Below are 13,480 nucleotides of genomic sequence, written 5' to 3'. Positions count from 1 at the left end.
AGCAACACCTGTGTTTTGCTTGGGAGGTCTCCCGCTCAGGGACTAGCCAAGCCTGACCCTGTTTGGCTTCCTGGAGCTTGATGAGATCACAGCCCCGGGTGTTGTGGCTGCAGGCCAGTGTGACCTGCTATGCAGGGAGTATTTTTAAAGAGATACTTGCCCCTGTGTTCCCAGCATTAGCTCCATGAAGAGACTCAAGTTTTTCCGAGCCCCACACCTCTCCCAAATCTGATTGTAGAAATTGGTCAGGGGAACATGAGATCACTTGGGATGAAATGGGAAGTGGAAATACACAATCCAGCAGTCCACTTGCCATGGACAAGCCCCTCCGGGGGGGTGGGGGCCGGGGTGGGGAGGAGTCAAGGGATCCGGGACTGGTAGCATTAGAGGGAGGTGGGATGGGCAGTCCCCAAGGATGGAGACAGTCCACTTTGCCTTCCCCAGAGCTATGGAACTGTCTAATCGTGGTCTTCTGCTCAGAGCCTGCAGAGAAGCCACGGGCCACCATGACAGGGTCTGCCACTGGCAAGAAACTCACGAGTGAGTCAGCCTGCAGCCTCAGTGTTCCCATCCAGGCGCTGGCCCAGCCCTGCCTCCAGGCCATTTGCAGATAATTGAGGTCACTGGAGGGCAGAGACTCCCAAGAATGCAGGTTCCTGTGCCCCTCGCCAATACCCTATTTTCACGTCCCCTCCCTTTGGACACAATTGCCCCTTTTCTTTTTTTTTTTTTTAATTTTTTTTTTTCAACGTTTATTTATTTTTGGGACAGAGAGAGACAGAGCATGAATGGGGGAGGGGCAGAGAGAGAGGGAGACACAGAATCGGAAACAGGCTCCAGGCTCTGAGCCATCAGCCCAGAGCCCGACGCGGGGCTCGAACTCACGGACCGCGAGATCGTGACCTGGCTGAAGTCGGACGCTTAACCGACTGCGCCACCCAGGCGCCCCTGCCCCTTTTCAATGTAGGGCAGAAAAAGCACTGCTCCCAGGTCACACTTAGCCTCTCAGCTGGGGGCACCAGACTAGAAAAGGAACATACAGAAGCACAAGTCTTAAGTCTTTGCTCTGGGAGAGCAGGGAGCTGGCAGCTAAGGTAAGTCACTGGGAGGTGGTGTCATGGTTGGTAAAGCAACCACCACCATCCTGGACGTGTGTCAGGCACCTTTGTGCCACTGTATCATCTAATCTTCCTTTTACAAGGAGGCAGAAAGGGCAGAGAGTATCACCTCCCCCCCCCCCCCCCCCCCAATCTGCAGGTGGGGAACGCAAGCCCTTGAGAGGTTAAGTGACTTGCCTGAGATTACAGTCCCAATCGGCGGCATATCTGGGAATGCAACCCAGGTGTCCTGGCCCGTGCTCCAAACCTCCTGACTCATAGCCCAGTGTTCTTTTGCCTACACCTCATAACAAGGGGGCTGTGTTAAGGAAATCAGTTCTGAAGAGATGACTTGTGTCCCCTTTGCTGGAATCTTCTCGGGTGACCCTGGATGTGCTTAAATTTGGCTGTAAGACCAGTTTAGATCTCCCCAAGTCTCTCCCGAATCGCATCCAGGCCTGGAGGCAGGAAGCTCTTCTGACAGGGACAGGCTACTTCTCCAGCAGCCTCCTGACTTAGGGACCCCAAGGGCCATTGAGAGGGGGTGTGGGCTATAACGAGGCATTGAAAACTCCCTCTGGGGAAGTAGGACCTGGAGGGATGGGGGTGGCCAGGTGACTCAGGGAGGGCCCGAGGCTCAAGCTAGAGGCTTTTCCCATCTGAGGCTGGGGGCTCTTCTCAGGGAGAGTTGAGGTTCCTTATGAGCTTGGCTCATGTGGTTTCTCAGTGTCAGAGGCCCTCCACAGATTCTCTTTTCAGTCCAGTTCATACTTCTCTGTGTCTGTGAAGCCTTCTTCGACTGCCTTTCCCCTAGGGCTTCCTCCCTCACACTGTGCTTGGCTCTGTCGTGCTGCATGGCGTGGACTCCTCAGCCTAATCTGCAGCTGCTGGCTCTTCTGCCTCTCCCCTGGCCCTGAGCTCCTCCAGGGGCTCTTGTTCTGTACATCCTCTCCTGCTCTTGTGGCAGGGGGAGGATGCGGGTAAGTCCCTGGGGCAGTGGAGGAGGAGGGACTGACACACAAGTGCCTGCCTGGTCCTTGTGCTCCACACCTATCAGTGCGCTAGATCAGCCCGATGGCCCTGCTAAGCAGGCAACTGAGGCTGGGGGAGCGCAGCCACCTGTCCTGGTCATTAGGTGGCACAATGGGAAGTAAACCCAGGCATTTCTGATTTCAGACATGATACTCTTTGCCTGGTTCAATTCCCTCTCTCAAATGTTCGCTTAGAAGAATGTGTGAGAAAGTGACAAAATGGATTATGCATCTATGGAATTGAATCAAGGTATTGTCTCCTGGTTTGAAAAACGCACCCAGCTTGTGGCATGAGAAGCATTTTTATTTCACTAGATTCTCCATCCCTTCCTTCCTCCTTCCCTTCCTTTCCCCTTCCTTCCTTCCTTCCTTCCTTCCTTCCTTCCTTCCTTCCTTCCTGGAAACATTTTTGCTGCAGTGAGCTGTAAAAGGGCCCCAGGGCATGCCCTTCCGGTGCAAGGGGTAGGAACATTTCTCTGCCAGTCCAGTTGCCCAGGGGTGCAAACCACCCTGGGGATGGAGAGAGTCCTGGGTGCAAGAGGTGCTCCGTTTGGGGACAGGTTGGGCTCTTTAGGTCTGGAAAGCTATCAGACGCCCTATTTATGCCCCCTGGTTGTGCAGTCTGTGACTCTGTTTTCTGGCTCTTCTGGAGTAGAATGGGGAGAATATGTCAGTCGTCCAGGACTAGAACAGTTGGTCAGACCCCAGCCACAGGGACAGACACAGGATTTCCCTTTCCTTCCTGCCCCTCCTCTTTTACGCCAGCCTCCCCCTCCTCTGTTCTCTCTCCTCTCTCCAGCATCTTTCTCTTGAGTCCTCTGTTCTGCCCTCTTCTCCCTCCTCCTCTCCTTCCTTCCAACGGGACCTCAGCCCTCCACCAGGAAACAGATTTCTTCAGACCATCTGGTCCTGCAGTCTGCCTTGCCTGATCAGCACAGTCCACCCAATACAATATTCTGCGGTGATGGAAATGTTCTAGATCTGCACTGTTCTACATAGTAGCTCTAGCCACATGTGGCTCTTGAACGCTTCAAAGGTAGCTACTGCTGTAAAGAAACTGAATTTTTAAGCACTTTATTAAATTTAATTAATTTTAAATAGGTACATGTGGCTAGTGAACTAGACATCAGAGCTCTAAGTGACACCAAGTGCTCGACTCTGGGGAGGTCCCTGGGGGCACCCCCACCTTTGTCCAGGCCATGTCCCATCCCCTAAGTGCCTTTGTGTGGACCTAGCTTCTCTCCCATGCTCAGCTTCCTGACCAGTAAGAGGCCACAGAGGCCTGGGTTCTGGGCTTGGAGTTGGATAAACATGGATACTGGATCTGTGAGCCTAGTAGCCTCTTCTGTAAAATAATGAGGATAATTTCTTGAGGAAGGTGCCCAAACCTCAAGGTTTCTTTCCAGCTCTGAGTTCCATGCTTCTTTTGGGCAGGAGTCTGCTATCATCAATCTGGGTGAGTCAGTATGAGCAGCAGGGCAGGTGGTGTGTGTGTGTGTACACACATACATGTGTGTGCACCTATGCACATGCACACATGCATACATATACAGATGTGCACATGTGGCGGAGGGGGCTATGAGGGGCAGCAGTGGTACTCTGGAGACCCCGCTTATCAGTCTGACCCTGTCTGATTGAATGGCCTGTGACTAGAAAAGGGGTTAAAAGCTCTGTAATTAGGGGAAGTTTGCAGCCTGACTCCACTCCTGGCAGGCGTTTGCCTGTTCCCTGGCCCAGGTTGCTCTGATGATGCCCCAGACTTCCTCTTCTGCCATAAATGTCTCCCGGAAAGTCTTCCCACAGAGGCCCCAGGGGCTTTCTCAGGGAATGAGTGTGTGTGCACACAGCCACTGTGGAGCAGGAGCCCCAGGCCACATGCACGCTCTCCCACAGCGATGTTGGCCCTGGCATTGGAGGGGATGTCTGTCCCAGCTTGGGTGGAGAAAGGAGGAGGGGCTTCACCTGGACCCAGGCCCTGGCTTAGGCAATGCTTAGATTCTTAGTCAACTTGAATGCCTTGGACTCTCTCTCTCTCTCTCTCTCTCTCTCTCTCACACACACACACACACACATACACACACACACGTGCATACACTGAGTAGGGAGGTATGTAGAAGGAAGATAAATCAGCCTTTGCTGCTTTGCCCTCCTTCCAAGCTTCTGCTACAGCAGATCTCCCCACATCTGGAAAGAAGGAAAGGATTCCTCGAGAGAGGGCTGTTCTCAGGCTCCTTGCGTGTGATGGAGGCTCCAAGCCTATCGCTGAGGTCAGAGGGACCACAGAGAGGAGACCTCTGAGGGCAGGGGAGAGAAGCCCACCAGCTAGTATATGATGGGGTGTGACCACAGTGTAAAGAGAAGAGGATGCCTTCTCTTTTGCTTCAGAAGGTATCTAAGCCTCGGGGATCTCAGGTCACAGGACCCGCCTTGTAGAGAGTTGCATCAGAGCGAAACTGCATGCTGGATGCCTTGGGGGAGAGGGCACTGAGGGCTTGTGATGTAAACCTTCCAACCTTTAGGAACTTGGGGTCAAATCCTTGGTCTCCGCCAGCTCTCCCCTCTCTGACCTTTCATTTGCACTAAATGGCACACAGAAGGAGGTGGTCGCTAGGGGTGAGTGAAGAAATGGGGGGGTTGAATCAGAGGTCACCAGACTTTAATCAGCCCTGAGTCAGAGAGACAGGTGGGAACAACATCAGGTAGTCTCGGGGTTCCCCAGAAGCAAGAGCTTCCTGGGAAAAGAGAACCCTCCCTGACTGGGCAGCTATGAAGCTCTAACTGCAGGCCAGGCCTTTCTTTGCCATCACTTACACTACAGGAGAACAGAGAGGCCACTACAAGAGAATGATTCAGAAGCAGACCTGCCTGGAGCCAGGAAACTGGATCAGATGACCCAGTGGGTCCCTTCTAACTCTGTAATTCCACACACAGGACTCACTACATCAGTGCCTCTTGGCTCTGTAGACCTTCCTTGGTCCACTGAGAGTTTGGGGTGGGGTGCTATTGTGGGGGTTGGGGATATGTCAATCTGGGGTCAGGGAACTGAGAAAGGTGTGGGTACAGAGGGCAGATACCACGGAGTCCTGCTGGAATTTCTGAATTTGCTCCAGTGTTTTTGCTTCCCGGAAATAGGAAAAGAGAGTGAGGATGGTTAGAAAGATCTGAAAACTGCTTTTTGGTTATGCATGGTTTTGGCAAGAAAGCTGTGGGGTGTGTTCCTCCTTTATCATAGCTGGCAGCCCAGATTTCCCACGATACGATGAGGTCTGGCTGGTTGGTACCTCCCCCACACGTCTCCCCACACATGGGTCTCTGTGTAGCTCTTCTTGGTTTAGGTCTGTGGGCAAGAGGCCCCCTCTGTGTAATGTCTGTCCTCGAAGCACAGCTGCCTTCCCTAGGCTCATGACCTTCACCTACCCCCCAGCACTGAAAGCCATGCCTGCCCCAGCCCCTGCCTCTGTCCATCTCCTCCTCCCTGGACAGGTGAGTCACCATCCAGGGCAGGGCCACCAAACACAGTATATGGATTAACTCTCTGAGATGGTCCCCATTTGCCTCTCTGTCTGAACACTGCCGCTCCTTCCCTTTCTTTGAGCAGATTCCCCATATAGGTGGGTAGCCTCAGGTAGCTGTGGAAGCACAGATGAGCCAAGGGTGAGTTCTAAAGGGAGTCCTTCTAAAGGGAAATCCTTCAGTGAGGTCCCCTCCACCCCCGCCCTCTGCATTTCACTGAGGAACCAACTCAGGGCCCTTGTAGGCAGCATGGGTCTGGGAACATAGTTCTCCTGATTCCCAGAGTGAGATGATTTATAACAAATTAATTATTTCATTTTCCCAGGGGCTTGGAGGTACATGGGGCCAGAATTTGGAAAAATGTATCTGGGCAGAATTTTCTCTTCTAAAATCCAGGTAAATGGTTGTGGGCACATGGCTGGTGTTTAATAAATGCTTGTTGATTGGCCTGTGTCTCTGGGTGACTCCTCCCTCACCTTCTGCAGGAAGGAGGGGTATACCTTGCAGGAGCTTGGTTTGCCCTTCATTGTTTGCATCCTCTAGATTTCCACTCCTGCTGGGCAATCAGGAAGGGTGCAAGATGACCCATCCTCCCCACCCCCAGTTGCCACCACCAGGGTCACACTTTGCTCTCTCTTAGCTTCCCTCAGGGCTAAGACCTGAGTAAAGGAGGCAGTCTGTACAGTGGCAGCCACTCTGACTGTTAGAGAAATAAACAAGATGGTATTGTGCCAAGGGGAGAGAGGTTACATCAAAAATATCTCGGAAAGGAAGAAAGCCAAACTTTTATATGAGATGCATGGATAGGGGGAGAGAGCGGGGAAAAAAAACCTGGGTAATTAAGTTAATAGGTTTCTTAAAGAATGCCCTTGTGAATGATGTTCAACACATTCAAGTGTTGACAAGAAGGTATTGAACTTGACACCCACGCAGCGGGCAGAAGCATGCTCTCAACTGCAACACACCTTCTTTGTCTGAAACTTGTAGTAAAACTCAGTGCTGGGTTGTGAAATCTGTCCCAGGGAATCCGTGCTGCAGGGGCTGCCGGGGTCAAGCCTCCTGCTCCTAGATAGGCTTCAGGTAGGCCAGGGTGGCCACCCTGAACTCAGATCCCAAGATTAGGAGGGCAAAGGCTGGGGTCCCCAATTCAGAAACCTATAGACACTATTATGCTGTGTGAGACCTGGGGATCTCTGAGGACCTCCAGACAATTTGCAACTCCTGGGAGGTGGTCAGAATGAGGCCCTGTCCCTTCCCTCCAAGCCCTAGCTGCGTTGAGGAACTTTGGGTCTGAAACCCAGGAACATCTGTACAATCTTAGGGCTTCCCTATCATGATGAACTAATGGAAGGATCCAGGTGAATATGGCTTTTTACCTTTCTCTTAAATCTATAGTAGGGAGAGAGGCCCCAAATAATTAGTGGGCTGCTGGAAAGGCGGCTTGCCTTAGAGAAGTGGTGTGTGTGTGTGTGTGTGTGTGTGTGTGTGTGTGTGTGTGTGTATTTGTATTTGAAACCACAGGAGCCTAAATTACCATTCTTTAAAAAAATTTTTTTTTTCAACGTTTATTTTTGGGACAGAGAGAGACAGAGCATGAACGGGGGGAGGGGCAGAGAGAGAGGGAGACACAGAATCGGAAACAGGCTCCAGGCTCTGAGCCATCAGCCCAGAGCCCGATGCGGGGCTCGAACTCACAGACCGCGAGATCGTGACCTGGCTGAAGTCGGACGCTTAACCGACTGCGCCACCCAGGCGCCCCTAAATTACCATTCTTAAAACAAAGGAGTGCCTCCTTTGGGCTAGAGCTTGCCTCAAAGGCCCCAGAGAAGCAGGGGGGCTCTTGGCCTCTTGGCCTGCTCTGGCTTAGTGGCTTAGCAGCCTGCCTTCCTTCCTAGCCGCCATCCATCATTAGCCATTTACTCATCCATCTTCTCTTTCTGCTACGCAGGCTCAGACTTATTAAGTGATCAGAGTTTTCAGGCTGGGACCTGAATCTCAGGGACTCTATCACAGTTACGGTGGCTCAATTTGTAAAGTGAAAAAGCGGTGACATGGAGGTCTTTGTGAAAGAAATTTTCTTTTCTAGACACTTAGCAAAACAGTTTCAAAAGCAAGTAACCTACGTTTATGGTTGTCTGGTCACCCTGAAGCAGCTCATCTTAAGGGAACAACAACAAAAAAAAGCAGAATCAACACCCATGGCTCATGGGTTTCCAGCCTGGCAGAAAGACCGGCACTGCCCCTCACCTAAAGTCATATACAGGATCTATGTATGTCTGCAGATGTGGTGGGAAGAGTGGGTGAATTGGAATTTCCTCTTATTTAAAAATGGCGGTCAAGGAAGGCAATCGCCTCTTAAAACTGGAGAGGCTGGGTGAGTTCTGTGCTCTTCTGCTTGGCACCAGCCCTTGTTCTGGGGCTCATTTCTGCCTGAAGAAGTCAGTTTCCACCCAGGCAATCCCACTGTTCAGGAGACGTAGGATTCTGGAGTTTGTATATACTCCTTTGACATTGCTGTTTTGAGGAAAAGGGAGCAATTTATCAGATTTCTGCCTAATTCCCAGTGCACCAGGACCCAGTATTCAGGGAAAGGCTCTGGGTTCAGTAGGAGATACCTGTTAGTTTACACTGAAATTTCCCATTCTTCCAATATTTTCCATCCCCATTCTCCATCATGTAGATATATCACTGCTATGTCTCTCCTTTCCTGATTGCCAATCTGAGTTTCCTATGAGCAAACTGTAAAGGGTTAATCAGATTCCTCACCTGCCTGTTTGATGCAGGCCTGTGGTCAGGGAGTAGCTTAGCAGCTCAGTTCAGCACACTCTTATCAAGTCACTACCATGCACAGATCCAGGCTGGGAGCCACAGGACTACAGTTCCTGCTGTTAAGGAGTGTTCAGGAGTGCCTGGCTGGCTCAGTTGGTTAAGTGTCCGACTCTTGATTTTGGCTCAGGTCATGACCTCAGGGTCCTGAGGTCAAGCCCTGCATTGGGTTCCCGCAGTAGGCATGGACCCGCTTGAGAGTCACCTTCTCCTCTGCCCCTCCCCCACTTGCATGTACATGCTCTCTCTTAAAAAAAAAAAAAAAAAGAAAGAAAAAAGTAGTGTTCAGCCCATGGGAGCCCCAGAGCTACCTGCACTATCACTATAGTCCCAGAGAAAGACACACCCTTCTCAGGGGGCAGGAGGGAGTTGTGAGCATCCCAGAAACGGAGAAGTCACTTCTTCCAGCGATTTCCCATTTCCTCCCACCTCCCAGCAAAGAAGGGGGGTGGGGTGGGGCGCCACAAGGACTTCTATAAGGAGTCAGTGACTCGAGAGCATTGGGATGGACTTTTAGCTGGGACATCCTCTTGCATCAAACTCTTTTTGAAAATAATTTTTTCTTCCTTTGGAGATACCTGGCCAGAGTGAAGCAGACTTCTTAGTTTTGACAAAATAATGACATGAGATCAGTGATGTCGGTGTGTTTAACATGGACAAACAGTGCTGGGCGAACTTGAGAGCCAGACAGCTCCCGCAGCTGCCAAGAGGCTGAGGTTAAACTCCAAGGCAGAGCCCTCCAGAGTGATCACCTTGCTGAAGCCCTTCCTAGGGCACCATTCTTTGTGGAGGAGGGCGGAGGGTGGGCGCCAGGGTCCTGGGCTATGGGCTCTGCTGTGCTGGCGGGCGGCCTGGCCTCCACACTGGCTTTCGGACCAGACTTCCCCACCCCAGCGTGGGAGGTGTGAGGGGCTGGAGCTGGGAGGCAGGAAGTGAGCACAGATGGGCTGCCCAGACAGCTGTGTGGGGAACAGAGCACATCTGTCCAGGGTGAGTCTGGTGGCGGCCCTCCCCACAACCTCTAATGCCACATCTACCTATTCATTGATAGGGTATAGGCTGGGTTTGGGTCTCAAATGGGGAAAATGATGGGCAAGGACAGTCTAAAGACAGAGGCTAGGGGTGGCTGAGGAGGTATGTTCACATGGAAAAAAGAATGTCTCTGAACTCTGGGGAAGAGGAGGGACAAACGGCAAAGTGAAAAATGAAAGCAAATGGGTCAATTTGCATCTGCTCAGGATGGGCTTCTGGCTTTGCAGTGGCTCCTGAGTGCCCAGGGTCTGGTGCTTTCTCCTCCGTGCAGCTGCCCCCACCTCTCACCTCCCCACTCCAGATAGTCCTCCCTCCTTGCTGCTCCCCCAGTGTCCTCCATTGTAGTGACTCAAGTCCCTGTGGTAGCTGCTCCCTTTTCTTGCCTACCCGGCTGCAGATAGACTAAGAGCAGAGGCCCTATCTCTTTCATCATGGAATCCTCTTGGAGTAGATACTCTGCAGAAGTTTGTTGAATGAGTGAACGATTTTGTAGCCTAAACCGACATGAGGTTTCCTTATTTAATCCCTTAATTTTCTCTAATTGGCTTCAAATATTGCTGGGAAAGCTTATCCCAAGTAGACACCCACAGAGATCTTTGGGAGATAGAAGCTGGATCAGACTTCTCATCGGGAATTTGCCTGTAGGCCTGAGGGTAGTTTACCCTTTTAGCTCTTTTCTTGGGAGGAGAGGAAAGCCTTTCTGAGCAGAGGGGAAAGGCTCATTGTTCTAGAAACTGTACAGACTGACTTGGCATCATGGTTGTTTGCACGTGCTCCTTGGGGAAGCTGCTTCTCCCTCTGTGCAAAGCTGTGAGCTGCCTGATATCAGCCAGAGAGGCAGGAATTATGTAGGGGTCACTCAGACCTCTCCAGATAGGGAAGGCTGGTAGTTTCCCCACATCTGTGCCCCCCATCATCTTTTTCTGTCTGGTTTTTATAGGGTAATGAAAGGAGATGGGCGTTTGAGTCCCAGCTCTGCTTTGTGGCTCTGGGTGAGTCATTTATCCTCTCTGGGCCTCAGTGTTCTCATCTGAACCATGGGAAGGCTGGACTAGATGATCTCTTGGATCTCTTACAGCTCCTAATTGTAGGATGATGAGTAGGGAATGTGGCCCTTGGTGTTATCACTGTCCCCCAAGAGCCTGGGCTGGGGACTTTCCCTTGACTTAGAGTTGGGAGAGGGAGGAGGGGCCCCAAAGCCCCTGGTTCCACTCACTGGCTCCTGTGTTTGCCCCTTTGCTGCAATGGGTGACTCTTCCTGGATGAATTAGTCGAGTTCTGCTTGGAGTCAGAAGGTCTGCACGAATGATTCTTAAATGTTTCTCAAGCTTCTACTCCTGTTTTCTATTCTCTAGTGACTGTAACAGGAGCGTTGATTGGGAGGGAGGAAGAAGTGAAGGCCCAGGGACTTGGGGCCAAAATGGGACTCATATGTTTTTCTCTAACAGTAGCTTCATCATTGTCATCTTCCTCCTCCTCGTCATCATTGTCACTATCACCTATTATTAATATCGTTAAACATTTATTGTTCTTCATTCAGCTGTGTGCAGTGCATGAGTAAATCAGTGAGAAAATCTGGCTGCTAGAAACCTGCACCGTTCTGGGTGTCTCTCAGGTCAAGGCTGGTTTCTCCAAACCTTACCTAGAGATTAATCTGACCCTCAGCAGGCAATGGGGACACTTGCTTAGTGTTCTTCTTTGTGCAAGTGCCCTCCTCCGTGGAGGAAAGGCATTCTCATTCCAAGCTGCTTCTGCTGCTGCACACATGTGTCCTATTCATCTTTTAGCCCCTACAGTGCCTTCAACAGGGCCACAACAAGAGGTGCTCCCTAAATGCTTATTGATCATAATTATCACTGTGATGTCTTATGATAAATTCAGTAGGGAAGTGGGCTTTAGTGCTCAGAGAGCCACCGAGCTGCCATAAGCTGGGAAACATATGTAACTCTTTGCTGGGGCATTTTCCCTGCTAACGCCCAAAGTCCTAGGGTTGCAAGACTAGCGTGGGATTGTTTTGGAGGCAGGGAGGCAAAGACTCAGACAGGAGGTGAACAGCTGGCGCCTCCTTCTGGCTCTGTGGGGCTGGAGCAGGACTGGGGAGGGCTTGTGAGCCAACCCTAGCCCCTAGGCTCCCAGAAAGGGACCCTCCCTGCCTTAGGCCCTTCACCCGAGAGAGCTCAGCTCAGGAGAGCCAATGGAGGGTGAGGGAGGATGTTATGTAACCAATTTACCTCCTTGTCAAAACTGGTGACTAATTCAGACTGTCTTGGCCAGATTGGCTCAGCAGCTTTGCTGTGAGCCGCATGAGGCCTCGGCCAGTTTGTGGCTGGTTCTCACACCCTCTGCTGGATGGAGCTCAGCTTCCTCACTGGCTTTGGTCCCACCAACCTCGACCACTGCCCCAACGCTACTCCTTCCCACGCAGACCTTCTCCGTGTGAGTCCACTGCCCCCACTTTCATGTCCCTTCCTGCCTTGCAAAAACAGGATAGGAAGAGAGTTCATTTACGTCTGTCCCAAGAACCATTTGCCCGGAGGCTCACTGAAGCCCTTTATTTTGTACCCGGTGAGAGATAAGGGGGTTAGGGCCTGCTGACCTTGGACAGCTGGCCAGGCTGGGAATTTTGGCTTGCGGAGGTTGACCCTGTAGGTTCAGAACTCAGGGGCCTTTCTCTACCACTCTCCAAGGGGAGAGGGCTCCAGGGCACATCTGGCTTCACCCAGTCCCCTGGCCTTGGGGCCTTGGCCCTGCAAGTTGCAGTCTGCTAGGGGATGCTGGGAGAGACCTGTGCTCACTGCCTGAGCTCTCACTTTCCTTTGTCCAAAGGGGGTAGTACTTGGGAAGCTCAGCCCATCCCTGCTATGGAAAGCTGTCCTGAGGGTACCTGGGTGGAGGGACTCTACACTTATTTGGAGACAGTTTATGGAGACATGAAGAGGTGTCCTGACAAAAGGTCCAGAGCATTAATAATAATCATTGCCAGGGATTATTTTATATACTCCTCAAACAATCCTCTGTGGCTGGGATTATCCCCATTTTATCAGTGAGGAAACTGAGGCCAAAAGTGACAAGGAGGTGTGTCAAAGCTGGTAAGTGGCTGAGCTGGGCTTTGAACTCACATCTCAGTGACCAGGAAGCCCTGGCTGGTTCTGACACATTGCCTTCCCATGGCGTTCCTGGGACTCGTTCCTGAGGCCTTGAAATGCTTACACATCTCAGCAACTTCATGGCAACTGCCCAAGCCGCCCCAGAAAATAATACTACCTTGTACTCATGCTGCTTCCTTCCACTAAGTAGCACACAGACATGATCTCATTCACTCTCACAGAGTCCCATGTGGGCTAAGGAGGGGGTGGGGACTGTTGACTCCACTTCCTGGGGAGGAAAGGGAGGCACAGAGAGGGATGCTGGCCTGCCCTAGGTCACACAGCCAGCTGGTGGGGCAGCTGGGCCTGGAAACCAGGCACTCTTGCCCTCTTGGACAGTTATTTGGCTTGATGGATGAGATACAGCAGTTGGGGTGCTCTTCTTGAGGGGTGACTCAGTGGCTGAAATAGCTCCAAGATAGTCGAGCTTGCATTGAGAAAAGATATCTGAGATGCATATCAATTCAATCTGTATGAGGGAGGGAGGCGGCTGGGGCTGATGGTTGCTCCCCTTGTGGCCAGGTTCCTGCAGCCCCACATGGCCTCTCTGCACCCCAGCTTCCCTTCCCAGATGCCCTGGGGCTTGGAGGCAGCCATGGCGTGAGGAAAAGAACACTGGCCTGGAGGTTATGAGGCCAGGGGAGAGGATTCACCAGAGGCCCCTAAATTAGTCATTTCATCACTCAGCTTTTCCAATTTTCACACAAAATATGAATAACTTCATGAAATAGACGCTGTGTATGAAATGTTTCACCATAAATTATAAAGCCTGCACAGAGAGAAACTACTGGTGCTCCCTGTAGCTCTACTTCATTTCAGTAAGCACCTTTTAAAA

The 13,480-nt window shown here is 51.5% G+C and overlaps 1 protein-coding gene across 4 annotated transcripts in view; it reads right to left on the bottom strand.

Annotated features, from left to right (window-relative positions):
• The window catches only part of PEBP4 (phosphatidylethanolamine binding protein 4), a 216,273-nt gene that overhangs the window by 27,774 nt on the left and 175,019 nt on the right, over positions 1 to 13,480 (bottom strand). The window lies entirely within an intron of this gene.

The sequence above is a fragment of the Herpailurus yagouaroundi genome, unplaced genomic scaffold (genome assembly GCF_014898765.1).
Source record: "Herpailurus yagouaroundi ecotype Mexico unplaced genomic scaffold, PumYag 181, whole genome shotgun sequence".
Taxonomy (NCBI): domain Eukaryota; kingdom Metazoa; phylum Chordata; class Mammalia; order Carnivora; family Felidae; genus Herpailurus; species Herpailurus yagouaroundi.
This window is presented reverse-complemented; position numbering and strand designations above follow the sequence as displayed.